The sequence below is a fragment of the Rhinolophus sinicus genome, chromosome 15 (assembly GCF_057876585.1).
Source record: "Rhinolophus sinicus isolate RSI-liver-muscle chromosome 15, RSI-T2T, whole genome shotgun sequence".
Lineage (NCBI taxonomy): Eukaryota > Metazoa > Chordata > Mammalia > Chiroptera > Rhinolophidae > Rhinolophus > Rhinolophus sinicus.
The window spans coordinates 65,796,454-65,816,704 of NC_142515.1; positions in this window are offsets into that span (position 1 = coordinate 65,796,454).

Consider the following 20,251-nt stretch of genomic DNA (forward strand, 5'->3'; position numbering starts at 1 on the left):
CAGTGGCCGATGTGGGAATCAAACAGGAAGCCTTCGGCATTAGGAGCACGGAGTCCCAACTGCCTGAGTCACCGGACCAGCCTATATGTGTCACTTCTGAACATGTTCCTTTAAAGAGGAGCACAGAAGTGGGATGAAGATGTACCTTGAGAAGACCATGGGAAACCAATTCAGGAAGGAGTAGAGCCAGTGCAAATGCCCTGGGGTAGGAAATAAACTTCATATTCATGTTTTTAAAGACCAAGATTTCACTGCAAGTTTATATGCCATTGGAATGATCCAGTGGGAAGGCAAAACCTGCCGATGCAGGTGATGATGTCATCACTGCAAGAGCAGGAAGAGGTCTAGACTGGATACCTTGAGGAGCGGGACTCTGCTGAACGCTTCTTGATTTCTCCAGCACTTAAAACTAAGGACAAATTGCTGAGGAAGCAAGAGCGAGCACATGAGACTGACGAAGAACTGTGTTAGCTTCCTAGAAGAGACAACACAACACTATGCTGAGAAATGAAGGACCAGAAGCAGCTTCTCAGAAGAGTTAAGAGGGTAGGAATGTTCCAGGCAAAGGCAGCATCATGCACAAATCCCATGACACCCGGGAAAGAGCTGAGCATATTTGGTCATGGGGTGTGCAGGGATTCGAGGAGCCGAGGTGGAGAGGGGGACTGAGCAGGGCTCGTGGGCCATGCCAATGGACTGGTGTCAGTGGCTGACCATCACCCCAGCAACGGCAGAGAGGACAACTGGGGGAGGGGAAGCAAACTCTGGTGGGACAGGCAGCCTTTGGAAGGCACCCCCAGGGGTCCAGAGATGATCGTGACTTGGGTCAGGAGACAAGTTTAGGAGTAAGATGGCCCTGAGGGAGCTCGTTAACTGGACTCAGAGGCTGGTTTTCCAAAGTGGGTGAGGTGGGAAGATGCAGCTAAGGATGGGTCTGAGTTCTTGCTTGGTGAGTGGGTGGACAGAGCTGTTCATCGAGAATGAGAACATGATGAGGAAGGAGGATGCCAGGGCCTTGAGGTCAAGATTGGTGACAGACCCCCAAGTGCCCTGGAAGGGAGGCATAGAGGGAAGAGCAAGGGGCTAGGTGGTGGGGGCTTCCCTCCCAGGGTCCTGCAGGACTGCTGCTCCTCTCCAGTCTATATGGTAGTGAGAGGCATGGTTCTTTGCTTTCTAGAGAGTGGAGACTCTCTATGCTTTAGGAGGATCTCTCTGGCTTCTAAGGAAAGTGGAGGAAGCCTGGAGACCAGGACCTGATGGGAGGCTGTTAAACAGTCCAGGAGGGAGGTGATGAGCTTAAGCCAGGGAGAGGGCAGTGGGCAGTGAGGCCAGGCAGAGCTCCCACCACAGCAGAAGGGGCATGATCAGGATGTGGCAAACAAGAGACAAGGGGAAGAGGAGAGAGTCAGCTGGGTCCTGGTGATGGGGGACAAGTGGTGCTATTGAACTGTGAGTCCCAAACAAGGACATGATGAACTCGTGCAAAGCCAAAGCTGATGAGCAGGCACATTCTGGACAGAAGTGGTGGGACTAGCTCAGTTCCTGGCTCCTTGGGCTATGGGTCACCAGCTGCCTCTCTCAGCCTACAGGGATTCTCACCCCAGGTCCGTTTATGCTTTGGGGACACTGGGCAGTGACCTCAGAAGAAAGAGAAACAGTTCTCCTCAGTTCTCCAACTGATTTCTCACTCTGGGGATGGGTTGAAATGTTAATGACATTGTGATAGAAGGAGAGGCCGAGGCCAGCTGTGCAGCTGGAAGCCGAAGCCCTCAGAGCTGCCTCAGGGTGGTTAGCAAGAGCAGAGCAGAGAGCCCTGAGGTGCTGCCCAGGGTGTTGCACAGCGAGCAGGCAGGGCTGGGGCACCTCTCTGCATCTGTCTTAACTGGCCCAAAGCCATGAAGAACGAGTGACTTGGTTAGCAAAACTGCATTTTAGGGCACGAACTTCCCCTTCTCCTGGACGGACGCTGACCTCAGGACGCAGGCACCATGGATGGAGTCCTGTGGATTCTCTGACAGAAATGCTCTGAGGCCCCAATGGTGATGCCCATGGCCCCATCCAGGGCCCTACTGTGAGCCTCCAGGAGCAGACCAGATGACGAGAGATTCATAGTGACATCAGAGAGATCAGGCACAAACACACAAGGATCAGTTTTTGAGGGGCAAGACCTTGGCCACTGCCCGCAGTGCGTGAGACGAGACACCTCGCTGAGTGATGGGGATCTGAGTGAGGGCTCTGCGCCTGGACACCTGGACGGGAACAACCATGGAGACTGCGGCAAATCTCAGGAGTAGGAAGAGGGGGACAGTGAGTCCAAGGCACACTGGAGACGAAGTCCGGGTACCCAACTCAAAGTGTTGCCCTGAGTGTAGAAGAGTGTTCTCTGAATCCCCTGCTGAGGTCGTGGTTGTTCTGAAAGTCTGAGCCTGCAGTGGGAAACCAGGCCTGCCCTGCAGCGAGTCTGGGGGTGCCAGAGCATAAGAGGATGTGCTCTCCATCCTCTAGAAACGTTCGAGTTAGACAGGCCAGGTGGTCCCCAGTTATCCCATAGCAATCTAGAAATACTCTTCTTTCTCAGAGTCCTGGAGAGCAAGGGGAGACTAATGTCGAGATATCTCTGGAAACATAGAGGACCACAAAGTGAGAGGAACGTGTTTCTAACTCAGGGTGGGTGCGGGCCACTGCATTGCCCCTCCTCTCTCTGCGTTGGGACGTAGGGCACAGTGCCCCCCGGGCTCTGAGTGCCCCCTTGGTGCAATGGCACACACAGAGGAAAGAGCTCCAGCATGCACTGTCCCTCCTGGCCCAGGGCATGCATCCGCGTCCCCAGCTCTTTCAGTGCACAGACCTTCAGGCATATGTCCAGGTAGCTTTCCTCTTCTCCTGCTGTCTGCCCACTAGACTGGGTTTCTGCAAAGCCAGGGGCTAGGTCTCAGGTGTTCATTACTGTGCCATCATATCCCAGAGCAAAGGTCACCAAAAATGTGTGTGAAATAAGTCCCCGCAATGTTTAAGGTGTATAAGGGACTTCTGTTATTTCAGACCTCATAACAAGCCAGAGCCATGTTTATGGCAATAGTCTCCCATTTACAGCAAGGAAGCTGGCTCCAGGAAGTTATGTTACTCACTGGAGGTTGCAAACCTAGAAGGTGGCAATGCTGGATTTTGAACTTACACTTGAGTCCCTGTACACTGCTTTACAGTCTGAGAGTATGCACATGAAAGGAGAGACAATCGGATGACGTAACTTGCGTACATTTGTGCGATCTGAGCATTGCAAAGTAAAATCACAAAAATGACCCCAAGCCCATTTTCATGGAAAAGCAAAGTGGGTGTATCCAGTTCAGACAAATGAAAAGAATTGGAGAAGGCTGGAAGTAGCTATGGGTACCCTGGGTCCCGGGTGCGGGCTCATCTGCTCAGGCTTTGCTGGCTTGTCCCTAGCTTGCTTCCCTCTCACCATCAGGTGGTTCCTTAATTCAGCCTTTTACTAACCTACTGGAAGCCTGTGTGCTTTATTTACTCATCCCCTTGAGTACCTGTTGGGTTCCTGGTGTTTAGTCCCCTCCCAGCATTCCTCCATCCATTTTTCTTATGGATGGGGGTTTTTCCTCTTGTGGGAGGTTCTCTCCAATCCAAGAGGTATACAGGGTAGCAGTTGGAGTTGGGGTCAGGTAGACAAGGTTGCACCTATCTGCTAGCATCCTAATAGGTGACCTCACTCTGGCATTTTCTCTACCTGGAGCCTCAGTTTCCCCGTATGTTAAGACAGGAGTGAAAACATGCAGGTGGTTGACAGGCTGTGAAGATTCAATAGACATATTCAGGCCTGGGGACAGAAATTACACAGAGCAAGTGCTGTAAATGCTAGTTTAGATCACCTCTAGAATTACTGTTTTGTTTTATAGCACACTGAGTACCACATAGGAAATCCAGACAAAGGGCCTGGGCCCTGCAGAGCCTGACCATCTTCTCCAGGAGGAGTGAGAGTTGCTGCAAACCCATGTGGGCAGGGCCACATCCTGGCCTCTGTGCATCTGCTTCATCGTTCACTCTGAACCACAGAGTAAATGCTTCAGGAAAGGAAGCAAGGAGGCTGGTAACGCTTAAGGAGAATGGGACTGTCCATGGAAAGGAAGACCACAAGCTGAATCACAGAGGGTAGTGTCAGCTCAAGATCCAGTTGTAAACCCAGGTCCTGTGGCCCAGGAATGGGCCTGGCAGGAGGATCCTTGAAATAGCCAGAGAGACGGACTGCAGGGACCAAGGCCTCAGGTATGGCCCCAGCTTCCCTGTGCCTCCAGCCCCTGTGTCTGTCTGTATTTTCTCTTACAATGGTCCCATCTTCCAGAGCAACTTCCCTGTGACTTCACAGATGCTATTCTGCAATAGGCATGTGAGGGGACCCAGGGTATGTCATGTCCAGCGCAACACGGGCAGTGAAGGAATGAAAAGGGGCGGCTTTAGGTTAAGTTTAAAAAAAAAAAAGAAGAAATAGAAGCAGAGACTTTATGCAGTTAAATCTCAGAAGGCCAGGGGTCTCACAGTCGTGAAAGACTGGAGCCCAGAATCAAGCCGACTGGTGGCTTTTATTGATATTCACATAAGGCATTAGCGTTATTTATTCCACAGTCTGTGAATCTCATACATCTTAACAGAAACCTGATTAGAGTCAATCACCCTTGCCTGCAGGCAGCTGGACCATAAGTCTCAACTTCCCCAAGGGACAAAACCTATATGCATATGAATAGACGGAGAGTACATCATTGAATCACTTCCCTTGCAGGTTTTGGGAAGGAATGCAGCCACAGAGGCTGAGGCTTTCCTTAGCCTGAGGAAGGTGGGGGGGCTGTGCCCACCTCTGTGAACCCCGTGGGTTCTCCTGTTGGTCCCCACGCGACTGCGTCTGGCTTGAGTTGTTCCTTCTGTGAGGAATCTTACTTGTCATTGACTGTCCAGTCATCTTTCTGGGACCACACAGGGAGGCATAAGGTGCAAACACAAAGGTTTAGCAAAGTCCCTGAAGGGATCCGTCTCACAGACTCTCCTTTCTATGGGGGCAGGTAGGAGGAAACAAAAGGTTAAACTGGGAGGTCCTGGAGAAGGGCAGACCTGCCATCCCATCCGGTTGCTTGGACTTTCTTGCTGTGGAATCTGGATGAGCAGAAGCATGGCAGCCATGAGCAATCTCTGAGATCCTCTTGTCTCTACACAAGGAAGATGGAAACAAAATGAGGTGTGGGCCCACCTCCTTGGCCTCAAACACCCCAATTCTGCTTCACCCATTCAGTGCCAGGACAGCATGAGGTACCCCATGGTTTCCAGGTGTGGTCCCAACTGTCCAGCTGAACATACGTGTGGCCAGACCAGCCTTACCCACAAGACAACTCAGACATGGGGGTATCCCTGAATGTCGGTCTGACTGTTTGGACTCCTGTTTTCACTACTCCAGTCTAAAAAGTAACTAGGTCACTCTGTGATGAATGCAAGGCCAACTGGTGGGCAAGGATGTTAAAGGAAATCCACGTCGTCTGGTAAGACACACAAATCAGACACCTAAGAAGGTGGATGACGTAAGACACCAACAGGGGTTAGATGGAAATGGATGCCAGGAGGATGAGTTTATCTGCACGTCTTGTGTACCAGACAATGTGCTGGGTCTTACCATACGTGTCATCACATTAGCCCCCATGTCAGCTGCAGGGTGGGCATCCCCCCCACACCATTCCCAGAGGAGCTTGAACACCTCACCCAAGAGCAGGTACCTGATGAGAAGCTGAGCGGCTCACCCCCAGAACCACGGCCACAGAGCCATGCTCTTCCCCTCTCCATTGGCACCCCAGTAAGGGGCTCATGGTGACCTCATTGAGGTTTTACTGATGGAGTTGTCCCCATTATCACTTTCCTGGGAAACCCAGTCCCACCTTGTCTGTCTGTGGATACTTCAGTCTGTGGGAGCCACAGTGGCCCATGTAAACCATGGGGGAGCTCCAGCAGCTTTTCTCAGGTTGTCATTTGTGAACCCTATAAAGGGAGAACTTGGATCTGAAATCAGGTTCTGTTGTGTCCACAATATCCATTTCATCAAGTTACGGCATCTGCGTGAGGAAGAAATAACAGACTTTGGTCTGTGGGCTGTTGTTGGACAAAAGCCACATTTGTCACTGGGCTGTTGTCCAAAGTAATAATAGTTTCTTAAACTGACCCTGATGCAGGGGAGCTGTCATGGGCCACCAGGGTAGTGGTGGGCGTGCTGAGGAATTTCTCCTCAGTGATGCATCAGTACCAGAGCCCCACAGACCCCACAGCTGACCTGGACACCCAGGGGCTGTGTGGAGTCGACGCCCAGCCTTGTTTTCTTAATAAGCAGTGAGGTCAAAGTAATGGGTCTGGGTAAACATTAGGGTCAGATGTCTTAGGGGTCTTTATTGTCAAAATATGAAAAGAAAACTGTCTGGTAGCACCACCAGCACACAGACCTCCTGATTATCCTATAGAATCTGCACTCACTCAATCATGCTTTGGATCATTTTCAAGAGAAGGGAACTTTTAGGACTGAATGAGCTCCCACACAGACTCTTCCTTTCTTTTATTTGCAGTATGTGTGTGGAGGGTCGTCTGTGTCTTGCTTGTTATGGGGCATGTGCTGGGCCAGTCAAGATCGGGAGAGTGGAGTAGGTTATTTAGAGATTTGGGAGTCCTTTGCATTCCAACTCATGATCAGAAGGCAGAAACCTAAGAATGAAATGAAAACCCAGGAGCCAGGAGGAGGGCAGCAAAGTACAGGGAGGCAAGAAGGTGTCATCAGGTGTTAAGGCAGCCAGGGGTGGAGGAGGGGCTGTCAGGGGAGCCTGGGACAGCAGGCCAAACCCCAGCTCCAGTACTTCTGGCACAGTGGGACGGCTGGGAGCTGTGTGGGGAAGTGGCAGTGTGTTCCCTCCCAGCATTATACCTACAGAGAAGGCGGTGAGGAGAGCCCTTCTTCATGGCCTTGCACCAAGCAAGAGACAAGTCCTGTCTCCACCCACCCACAGTAGGACCAGCTGTGCTGCTTTCCTGTGCCTTCCTTCATGCTGCCCCTCAGCTCAGAATGCCCTGCCTCACCCTCTCCAGGCATCTCCACACCCAGCAGCCTCCAGACCAGCTTTGGACCCCTCATGTGCTCTGAGTGTACCGTCAGCGACACCTTAGCCTCTTTGTCCTTACGTTTATCACTGTATCGTGGCCATCTGTCTCCTGAGCTCCTGTCCATCCCACTGGGAACGTGTGGTGGGCAGGCATCAAGTCATCTTAATTATACAGAGGGTGCCAAAAAAACATATACACACTTTAAGACAGGAAAACTGTATGACAATTGTAATACTCAACACGTAATATATACCGATTATAAAAGATGAATACAAGTCACGTTTGACTGCAATTACAAGAGGTGCTCAAAGTGGTTACCATCAGCATCCAGACACTTCTGATTATGGCGAACGTTGACCAAAGTGTCTACTTGTACACATTTTTGTAGCACCCCTGGTATATGCCTAGCCTTGGGCCCACATGAAGGAGGCTCTCAGTCATGTTTGTGGAGGGAATGAATGCACAGATGAATGGATGAATGAATGAGAAAGAAGCAGTGGCTGGAGAGCTGGTGCCAGAAGCTCAGAGGGAAAGAGATGGTGGGCTTTGACTTACGTGCTCATCTGAGCACCCCTGCCACATCCCAAAGTCTGATTGCTTAACATCCTAATAAAAAGAAAAGAAAGACTTCCAGGCCCCGGTGTATTTAATTAGCTTCATAAATGCCTCTGAGTGAAAGCCAGCTCAGTGTCTCTCATGGAAAGTGTGGAAAAATCCAGTGGGAAAATGCTACAGTAAACAGAGTGTGTCTTTGGATTTGATTTACAAACTGGTGTTTCCGGAAGAAAGGCCTCTCCTTCTCCCCTCCCCACAGATTGCGTGGTTTGCTCCCATAAATCCTCCTGCAGTAGCTCTCACTGACGCTCATGGACATGAGGATACAAGAGGGGCTGAGAATTGTGCATTAGGAAGGGAAAACACCCCTTTATTTAAACTTGATAATGACTTAGATTTTGAAATTCAGATAAGAACTACTAAACTTGAGGACGTGATATTTCAACATGTTTGGAGACACACTGAACCCGAGTTTGCTGCGGGCGTGAATGACACAGCTGAACTTTACTGAAGCATTGGACAGAGTCCGAAGTTCTCCTGCCTCTGTAAGTGCCCCAACCCCCTACACATGCACACAGCCTTTTCAGAATCAGAGAGGGCAAGAAGGCCCTAAAAGCCTGGGACTCTTTGAAAGCTAAGTGTGTTTTACTCCTCACATACCAGGCTAAAGCAGGATTAATTTTAGACTGTAAAAAAAGAATAAAAAGCATTTATTTATTTAAGCAAAACGAGCTGCAGTCCAGGAGGTACAGATTCAGGCAGCAACCTAACTTGTATTCTACTGAGACAAAGGAGAGGTTGCCTTTATAACAAAAGTTTCCATTTTATGTAAATAAGGTAACCAAATTGTACAGTTCTCATTGGTCGGTATAGAGGGAAACAAGGATACAATTTGTGTAGTTCTGACTGGACGGGGCAGGTCTCAGTCTTAGGTAGAAAGGCAAAATCAGGGCTTCCCTGCACAAGTTGACTCAGACAGTGTAAACAAGCAGGGCAGAGTGTGGGAACCAGAGCTCAGTTGGAGATCCTTCCAAGTATAGAGTACCAAAGAAAATGGACGCTAGACTTTTACTATTCATAAGATTTAGGCCTTTAATTGACCATGGGGAGTCCATCTCAGCGGATAAATTCCTTCTCACAGTTCACATCAATGTGTCTTTCTTCTTGGGATCCACATATGCAATTATTGTCTCTCAGTTGTATAACTCTTACTGCTTTTTTCCTCTCTCCTGTATTTGCTGGCTTGCATTTTTCCTCTGGGTTCCTACTTTCCCTGTTGGATTTCCTCTTCCTTTCAAAGGCACTGAGGAAGTGGTGACTTAGACAAATACATATATTTGTGTGTTCGTCAAGGAGCAAGCAAAGGAGTAGAACCGTTCTCAAAAGGTCTGAAAGAAGACCTGGTGAGAGGGGCCTGGCCCACTCTGCTGCTAGTCTGTGCAGGGGATTCTCAACATATAGGATTAAGAGCCCTGGAATACCTGGGGCCTAGCTGACTCTCAAAGGCCCATTAAAACACGGGTGCCTCAATTGAGATGGCTGATCTTAAAGCAGAAAGTCCAAGGGAGCTGTCAGGATGGGCCATTTTGGGACTCCATGTTTTCAGGGGGAGAAGTCGTGCCATCTGACTCCGAGGAAGAATGTTCAGAGGCAGACTCAGAGGAACCAAGGAAATGCCAGGAGGAAGCAGGGTCTGAAGCACAGAGGTTGTTGTGGTCAGAGAGACTAGGTCTGCTGGGCTCTGGAAAAGTGTCCTGAGCTGTGGACACTGAGCCGTCTATGGCCTGCCCTTCAGAGGCTCTGGGTTTGCCTGTGGTGGAGGCAACTGGCTGGTGGAACAGCTCAGATTCAGGCTCTGCTCGTCAAATGCCTAACACAGTACTTCTAACTAACCCTGGCTTGGCCAAGGCAGAAATGTTCCTTTTCCTGACTAGCCTGCTTGGCTGGCTGTCTCAAAGACTGGCCCTCGTCCTCCCCAAAATTAGTGTACAAGTCTCGTCAATAGTCATGCATCTATTTTTCTTTATTTCTCATATCAAATCAAATATAATAACACAGACAAGATGTGTATACATAAAACATATTAATAATTTTTACAAGATAGCTTTACTATAGACAGCAGCAGTCCTACCCAGGCAGCCAAGCAGATAAACTGATTTATGAAAATTAAACATGACGATTACGTGTCTCCCACTTTGGGAAAAGAGATGACCAAAGCCCACAAAGCACAGCTGTGTCTTCTGAAAGATGAGGATGCCCTCAGGGCGGGCACTGTTACCATGTGGCAGGGCAGATGAAGAGATGCCCTCCTTAGCTCCTTGCAGTTCCGGTATCCCCTACTCTTCCTGCAACTGGGGCTGATGGCATTCCTATTAGCTGCTCAAGAGAACCTCAGCAGTCCAGACACCAACTGGGACAACCCAGGAAACTGCCTCTGACAGTGGCCTTGAGCTCTGCATTGTTCTTCCACTTTCCTGACTGTACAATCACTGGCTTGAATTTAGTTTCATATATAAAAAATAATCATGTTTTCTTAGTGTGTTCCACCTGCTAACCAAAAACACAGTAAACATGTAGAGGGGATTGGAGCCTGGTGGGTGGCAGGGTGACTCATCATATGATTCTAAGTGTTGATGGTTTTGTAAGTGCCAGTAGATGGCAGGCAGATTTGCAGGGCTACAAGGCCCCTATGGAGCAAAATAGTAGCAAGAAAAATGCAACATCAAAAAGATGGAGCTTCAAAGTTGCCTGTCACCTCCCAATGTGTGTGTCCCCACTTCGTGTAGAAGCACAAATGGAACACTTAACTGTGCGTTTAGGTAAGCAGATCTCTGAACCCCTTCCTTTTCGCCCCACAGAAGGCCTGGCACGACTGTCATCTGTTTTTACAATATGGTCTACTTTGTACGCTGAAGTGCCTCCCTTGGAGTCCATGATTGATAATGTCTTTCTTTGAAGTTGCGATGGTGGAGCTGTATGTGCACTCTTGTTGCAGGAGTGTGCACTCCTGCCAGCCTTGCCAATGGCCCTGCAGGGTGCTGAGCTAGAGCTCCGTGGTTTTCCAGACTGGTGGCAGAGTGGACCAGGCCTCTGTACAAGCCTTGGATCTGCCATTTACTGACTAGCTATGTGATCTTGGGCAATGTGCTTAGCCTCTCTGGGCTTCAGTTTCTTTATAAAATGGGATAGTAATTGTGCCTATTTAAAGGGAATTAATATGGTGCATGTGAACCCCTTAGTCCAGTGTAGTACAGTAGTTCTCATTAAATGGTAGTTAAGAGGTATTATTGTTTGGTTACAAAGTGCCTCATGGTACACATGTTGACAGGGAGTAAACGCTTGAATGAGTCTGAAAAGGCCTTCTGGAGAAAACAGGTTTCCAGAAAAGCACGCGTGAATAAGACATTGGGAACTCCTCATGCGGAAATGAAGTACTGTGCATTTTGGAGACACCTTCCAGACACAGGCAGACTCTGTGAAACACCACAGATTGCGATTTCTATTAAATCACCCTGTGACAACTATTTTATATACTACTGCAAGATGGAGTATGTTCGCCACCACAATTCTGTCTCTTTCAGGTAGTTCTCAGAATATCTGACAAAATAAAGACGTCTCCTGCAAAGTTGCATGGAGGGGCTGACTATGCAGAAATGGTATACATACAAACAGCAGACGTCAAGCGTAGAGTCTTCATGAGTAACTCACCCTCATGATGCAGTTTGTTCGCTTTACCCTATCACTTGTAGTTCTCCTAAGCAGGGTGTTAAATCCTAGCATGCATGAGCTTCTATGTGATACTCCTGGCCGTTCCTGCAAAGCCCTCTCTACCCAGAACCCCACTCTATGCCACTGCCCAGGAAACTTAAATATGGGCAAGAGTTCCTGCTCAGCTGTGTTGGTGAAGCCTAGTTCTTCTGATTCTGCAGATACAGTGCTTGTGACCTCCTCTCTGGCAGCCTTCTAGAAGCCTCCAACCAAGCCCTCTATTACCTCTCGTCACCACAAGCCTGAGAGGCCAGGGTGCAGGGACCCTCTCCAGCTTGTGTCCTCCAGCTGGTGGCCTCTCCCCCAACCACCCCTGCTCTGCTTTTCTTGAGCAGACACTCATCCTCCCTTAGTCATCCCTCAGGTCCTGCCGCACCTGACCAGTCTTTCTGTCCCCACGTATAAAGGAAGTGCTCCCCTGACAGACAGACCCTTATAGCTGCCAGTGTCTGGAGCCCACAGCACACTTGTCCAGATGCACGTCTCCCAGCCAAGGAAACTAGCCTTCTTCATAACCATGCAAAATTCCTACCATAACCACCCAACCATATGCAGCCCAGATTTAACACTGGGATATAAATAGACAATCCTTCACATTTATCCATGAGGCCACTGGGTTAGGCGGCCAGTGACCTAAGCATAGGTTACAGAGGCCTGGAACTGTTTCCAGTGGCACACGTTTCAGTGTGTCAGGACAAGGGGCTCAGGGGCTCACCGCTGGAGAGCAAGGCTGTGCCAGCAGCAAAGGACCAGGAGGGGGACAGAGAACATGTCTGGCCCAAGAAGGACTACAGGGAGGAAAGCTGACACTGAGACAAGAAAAGAATGAACATTTCTTGCTCATTTGCTAATGGGCCAAACCCCTCACATGGGGACGAGGAGCTGATCCCTGCCTGCGTGCTGCCAGGAATAGCTCTGTATTCATTTGAAGCAATACCTCAATGGGCCTGTTCTTCCAGCCTGGTGTCCCCAAGGGCTAGGGACATACCCATCATCATGCGGTTCACTGCAGAATGATGTTCCAAGAGGGTGGGAAGTGGAGGGGAGGATGAAGTGCTCCCTGTGAAACCACATCATCACCTCACCTAGGTCTCACAGAAGCCTGGGAGGGAGGCCTCCTTGTGAGAAACCAGAGTTCTGGGGTTCGGTACCTTGCTAGCAAGTGACAGACTTAGGATCCACCTCAGGACACACTAGCTCCTTGCACCACCGGCATTGGGATACAGCACAAATACACAGCCCTGAGCTCCTGACTGTGGGAAAGGAGGGCAGACACGACTGGCTTCTGTGTTCCTCCTACCAAGAAGAAGCTATCCAAGTCAGGTTTCCTGTGGAAGAAGAATAATCTTCAAGGATGTGTTCATTCCCCAATGCTTAGGCCTCTGTAACATGGTGGGGAAACCCAGCAATGTCTGCTTTTCAAAGCAAAATTAATAAAAATAATAATAATAAATAATTAAACAAACAAACAAACAAATAAATAAATAAAAAAGAAAAATGGATAGAACTATTTTTACAAAAAAAAAAAAAAAAAAGAGAGAGAGAGAAGAGTTCAGAGCAAGGCAGACTCACTATGGTGCATAAGGTGTTGATTGTATGTCACCACAAGGAGAGAATCCTTTCTGCACTTCTATGAGTTTCCACTATCTGATAAGGTAGGCAATAGTATTCTTAGAGTAGAACACAAAGTTAGAGCCCAGCAGAAGCAGGGTTCAGCCCCACCAGGCTGACTCTATACCACCGACATGCCCTGCCCCTGCATCCCACCCATGGTCCACTGAGTGTAGGTGTGTTGCTTAAGAGTGGAAGACACCACCCTCCACACCCCACATACACCCTTCATAGATGCTCATTGTGCCAGCCTAACCCCATAATGTGACCGTAGTATTTAATTGACAAATACTCCTCCCTCCCTTCTTCTTTCCTCTCCTCGTCAAATACTGATCCAGCCTTTGCCATGTAAAGGAATCCAGGTGAGGTCCTGTGCACTACAGAGTCCAGCCCCAAGAATGCTTTCCTCTTGGGAGGACAGGACACACACATAATTCCAACATGGCAGGATGTGAAAGTGCTGGGAGGGGGTGGCACAGTCTCCAGAATTCTCGCAGAGAGGACCTGGGTTCCAGCTGGGAAACCAGAGTCAGCTCAATAACAAAAGTGCCATTGAGGCTGAGCCACATGGATACCGAAAGATAGGTCATATTTTGAGAGAGATGGGAACAGAAGTAGCTAAATGCCCATCACCTTGTACTAGAAGTGGAGATAGGATAGAGCCACAGCATGTGAGGGCTAGAAGGGACCTATGGACCACTTTGTCCATATATGTCCCTAACCATCAGAATGGTCTTCCTTAAAAATAAATAATGTCAAGTAACCACCAAGTTCCAATCCCTCTGCTAGAGCCCTGTGTACTTAGCATCACACCCATTCTCGTTCCTGACCCCTGCAACCCTGCATGTCTGGCTGTTGACTACCTCTCTAGTTTCATCTCTGCCAGCCTGCCTGCCTGCATCCACTGCAACAAGGCTGTCCTGCTTTCTTTTTTCTCAAACACACCAAACATACTTCCATCTTAGGGCCTTTGCACGAGATGCTCCCACTCTCTGCAACACTTTTTTGCCACATCATTTTGTGGCTGTCTCCTCATCACAATTCAGGTCTCAGCTGAAATCTCACTTCTGACCAAGTTCTCCCTGGTCACCGTCACCAAAGGAGCTTCCCCACAGTGCCCGCACACTCATACACAGGTAATTGCTAGCTCTAGGGTATCACCCTCATTAAGTCCCTCAAAATGCCTATCCCTCCCTGGAATTGGCTTTGTTTGTTTGTTTGTTTGTTTGTATGGATTGTCACTACATCCTCATAGAATATAAGCCAGAGAACAGAAATCAGGTTAGATTTAATCATGGTGTTAGCCCTAGTTGGTGCCTTGTGATTGGTCCTCAATAAATACCTGTAATTGAATGTTCCCCTTCCTCCTCACTCTTTCCTCTAAGTCTCAACAGGCCGGTCTAACATGAGGAGTGTTATGGGTTGCAGTATGCCTTTGGAAAATGTGTATGTTGAGGTCCTAATCCCCGTATCTCAGTGTGTGACCTCATTTGGAATTAGGGCCTTTGCAGATGAAATTAGTTAAGTCAGCATGACGTCATACTACAGTAGGATAGGCTCTACTCCTACTTGACTGGCATCCTTATGAAAAGGTGACATGAGATAGGCAGAGAGGGAAGACAATGTGCAGATACAGGGAGAAGACCGCCATCTCCAAGCAAAGGAGAGAGGCCTGGAGCATATCCTTCCCTCACAGCCCTCAGAAGGAACCACCCTGCTGGCACCTTGATTTCACACTTCCAGCTCCGAAACTGTGAGACAACAAACTTCTGTTGTTTAAGTCACCAGTCTGTGGTACTTTGTCACGGCAGCTTTAGGAAACTAATACAAAGAATGTTAGATGATTTTCAATTTCTCCCCTTTGAGCTCCCACTGCCTGCTCTTTCCTGGTTCCACAGGAAGGGCTCTTTCCACCATTCCCTTGGGGGAGGGCATATGGCAAACAGAGCTGGCTTAATTAACATTCTTCAACAACTGAACGAACTCGCTTCCCTCAGGTGGTATTAAATTCTTTGGCTGGACAGAACCCTAATTTCTCCACGTTGTTGCTTAAATAATATTTGTTCTACCATTTCCTACAAACAATTTTGCTGACGGAGTTTATGACATGGCTTAAAAGAGGAAGCATTTACTTCCTCTCTCAAACCGCTGTTGCAAGAACTTCTCCAGGGAACTGTGAGTTCTTGCTCCAGCACCAGGGCAGTAACAAGCCCCTCCAGGGCTCCCCTTGACAACCCCAATGGCCCAACTTGGTTTCTGCTTTGGCCCCAGTCCATCCATGATGATCTTCCAGCCAGCACCCGTCATGTCAGAATACATAAGCCCTGGTTAAATCACAACTCAATCTTCATTCATATTTTTCAAGTTTTTCCAAAACGGGAAAACTATAGTGCTCAGGAGACTCGCTGAACAACTTGAGGTTTCTGGCAAACACAAATATGTGCAGATGTGTTTTTCAAAACAAGAGCAGGGCCTCACAAGCCAGTTCACATAGGTCTTCTCTACAGGAAAAAGGGAAAGCAGTAGTTCTGGCACATATACCTGAGAAAGTGTTGCATTCTACATGTTTAGATCTGAGAAAAGGACCTCCAGTTTCAGCTCAAGAAATGTAGAGAGCTGAAAAGATATCATCTTTATAACAAGAAAAAAGCTAGGCAAATTGCAAATTAATGACATTTCTTGAAGTAAGACCATCAGAGAGTTGAGGGCACAAGTCAAACAACTAGCCCCAAATCTGGGGAGAGACAGATATGCAAGGAGAAACAGGATTTGAGTGTTTGCTTACCTGGTACAGACACCACCAGGAGCCATATAAGCTGGTAAGAAGATTCAACTCAAAAATTGTAATGAATTAATAAATGCCACATCTGGGCTAGCATGAGTAAGTGAAATCCCTGGGGAGGAGGAAGTAACTGGAGTTTGGGGGATGTTGGCAGCCTTTTGCAGGATTTTCCTCCACGAAACCCACCAGGCCCTCAGAGGGAAGATTCAGAGAATCCTGAAATAGTCTCACATGGTGATGCTGGATAGGGAAGGGGAACAGCAGCCTTAGTCTGCGGAGCAAGAGCAACACACATTGCAATCTAGGGCACTGGTGGAAACCCATTGCAGCTGGGGGAAGGAAACAACAAAAATAAATCTGTATCCCTGGAGAAGGCCAGGAAAATGGACTGGACCCAACACTATAGCTGGAGAAGGTAACAGAACAATTATTAAGGTCATACCCCTGACACCCAGCTTCACTGTGCCTACTTGAGACTAAGGCTTAACCAGAATGTCAGAGATAACCCATTTCCCCATTCCCCACCACTATACTAACAAACATTGCATAAAAGTAACAGTGGACTATAGCTGGGAAAGTGACAACAAACAGATTCTTTCTGGGGAGTAACACAAAGCAAACACCCAACACCAATCAGCTAGATCCCAAACCAAGCAAGGTGCATACAGTGAGAAAAAAACCTCAGGAGAAATAGCCCACACCCTAAACACAAGACATTTCCAGGGGACTCTGAGTCTGGTGCATTGAGGTAACCAGAGCTACTACAAACTTCAAGCAACCCAACCTCAGACTATATATTAACACGAACACGAATTCCCACACAAAAGGTCCAGGAGAAAGAAAGACATGCTCATATCCAAGCATTACATATATATATATATATATATTTACTATCAACAACAACAACAATAATAGGAGGCATATGAAAAGGCAAAGAAAACATACCGCAGGAGACAAAGCAAGTATCAGAACTAGAATCAGATACGACACAGAAGTTGGAAATGTCAGAAAAACACTTTAAAATAACTGTGATTAATATGTTATATGTTTTAATGGAAAAAGTATGACATGTGAGAACAGATGGGTAATTTCAGAAAAGAGATAGAGATTCTAAGAAAGAATCCAGCAGAAGTGCTAGAGATGAAAACCACGATAACACAGATGAAGAAAGTCTTCAACATGGGTATAACATCAATGGGTATAACACAGCTGAGGAAAGAATCAGAAAATTCGAAGATAGGTTGATAGAAGTTATCTAAACTGAAATACAAAGAAAAAAAGAAAAGTACATCCAAGAGCTGTGAGAGAATATCAAATATTCTAAGACATGCATGGTTGGGATACCAGAAGAAGAGTAAGACAATGGAGTAGAAGAAATACTTAAGAAAATAGCATCCAAGAACAAGTATTTTCCCAATTTAATGACAGACACCAAACCACAGTTCCAAGAAGCTCATAGAACACCAAGTAGGATAAACACCTAAACAATACAGAACAAACAAACAAAAACACCTAAACATATATTCAAATCTCTGCAAACCAAAAGCAAAGAGAAACTCTTGAAGACAGTCAGAGAAAAAAGTGACATTACCTACAGAGAAACAATAATAAGAATTACAGCAGACTTCTCATCAGAAACAATTACAATGGAGTGACCTGTTTTAACTGCTGAAAAAAAAAAAAAGACTGTAAGCACAGAATACTAAGCTAGTGAAAATATCCTTGTAAGCTAGTGAAAATATTCTTCATGTAAGCTAGTGAAAATATTCTTCAAAACTGAAGGAAAAATAAAGACTTTCTTAGACAAACAAAAACTGATATAATTCACTCTAGCAAGCCTCCTCCAGAAGAAATGTTAAAGGAAGTTCTTGAGGAAGAAGAAATACAATATAGGTTAGAAAATTGGGATCTTCACAAAGAAATGAAGAGATTGGAAATGGAATAAATAAAGGTAAAATAAAATTTACTTTCTTATTTTTAATTACTCTAAAAGATAATTGAATATTTAAAGCAATAATAGTACCAATGTATTGTGCATGTATAGCTTATGTAAAAGTAAAATATGTGACAACAATAGGAGGAAATATTGGAAATAAAGGTCCTTATACAACATGTGAGGAGGTTAATATTATTTGAAGGTAAACTTGGATTATTTTTAAATCTATATTGTAAACCCTAATGCAACCCCTTAAAGATTTTTAAAATATTTTATTTAAAATATACATATATATAATACATACATTTCAATAGAAGAGATAAAATAGAAAAACAGATTGGTGAAGATTTCTTTCAACTTAGTCTAAGCAGGCATGGAGGAAAACAGAGCTGGAAGGAGAGAGGGGAACCAGTTGGTTACATATAGGTGTGTTGCTTGGGACCGGTGTTGACAACTGCCTTTTTCCCCTTAACTTATGCAAAAATCCGTACTTACTCTTTTTACCCTAGAAGTTGTCCACTCATAGAATGATTTTTCTTAATAATTTTCTTTATTTTTCAATACTGTATCCAGTCCTTCAAGTCAATAGTGGCCAAGTTATTACGACAAAAATAGCAGACACACTTGATAACCCTTTGCTAAGCAAAACATAATGTACATGATGTGGGATATTGATTAATAACAAGTTACACTATTATTAAAATTATATTTGATTAGTGGCTTTATCTTTTTTAATCCATCTTTACTTCTAAACAATGAAAAATTACCAAATAGGGAATAGGCTTGTACAAAGTTATCTTCTTACTGATGCAACACTAAATCCTTTAAATTCATTTATCCACTGATCATTCATGACTAAAAAAAAAAAAAAAAAAAGACAAAAGAGAAGAAAAAGAAAAAAAGAGTGATTTCTATATCAGCATTTGTCAAAGTTACTGAAATAAAATCCAGAAATAGTCTTTCAAATTTAGAACAACAATTTATTTTAGAATAAATAGATATCCATTTTCAGGAAATTAAATTCCATCAACAGGAGGGAATATATATATATATAAATAAATAATTTCCCAGACATTGACTCTCTTACAATGAAAATTTGGAAATCTGGTCACTATGTAAGCTATCTCAACATTTAAACACTTCACCAAAAGAAGAAAATTTCTCATGAGAAACCAAACTGAAAGCACTAAAATACAACCATGCAACTGTAAATTTTACATAGAAACTGCTTCTCCAGATGGTTGAGGCTCTTGAGGACAGTGTAATTGCTCCAGAGGCTAATTTACTGTCTATATGAACTTGAAATGGTTCTTTTTCAATGAAAGTTAAACTTTGCATTCTGAACATTGGCCATTAATTACTTTACCAAGGAATTTTCTGGACTTTTTCATAATAAAATCAAGATCACAAAAAAATACACCCTAAATATTTTTAAATGCTTGCTTTAAAGAAGTAAATCTTTCCTTTTTTAATATAGCTTTTTTATTGTGAGGTATTTTAAAATTTTTAGTGGTTTTAATGAAAATTGTATATATTTAATGTGTACAACATGATATTTTGATAGACATATACATAGTGAAGTAACACAGTCGAGGTAATTAACATATCCGACTTCCTCACACTATTACCATTGTGTGTGCCTATGTGTGAGGAGAACACTTGAGACCTACTCTCTTAGCAAATTTCAGGTATATAATGCCGTATTATTAACCACAGTCACCATGCAGTGCATTACATCTCTAGAACTTATTCATCCTACATGCCTGGAACTTTATATTCTTTGATCAACTTCTCCCCATGGCCCCAATCTCCCCAGCTCCTGGCAATTACCATTCTACTCTCTATTTCTATGAATTCAACTTTTTAAAAAGATTCCACCCACCAGTTAGATCATGCAGTATTTATCTTTCAGTGTCTGGCTTATTTCACTTAACATAACATCCTCCAGGTTATTATCTCAAAATAGTACTAAGTAATGGTAAAAGTTAGACAAAGGGTCTCAAAGTCTGAAATGGGTATCTAGAAGAAAGAAAGTACGTATGTTCTGGCTGGTAGCAACCATGACAGGATTCCAGAACCTGACCATCAGCCGTCTGTGCTGCAGATCGGAGGCTTCATTCATTGTCCATCCTGCATGTTGCTGAAGTGCAGACTCCACAAACACTCTGAGTCCTCGGGCCTGCCAAGCAACTAGGCTAAGTGCTAGAGCCCCAACATGCAAAAGATACTATTCTTTCAAAGAGTCATATTCTGGAGAAGACAGATTTAGAGGTAATTAAAAATGGCACTTCAAGTACATGTTGTCAAGCCTCGTATCTCATAATTTGTCAAATGAATAAAAGAAACTCAGTCTAGGAAAAAGGAAAAATAATCACCTACATAGAAAGTCTTACTTCATTCCACAATCTCTGCAGACTAGCCCTCATATACACCACAGGTGGTACTGAGCTCAGGGACAGAGCTCTTCACAA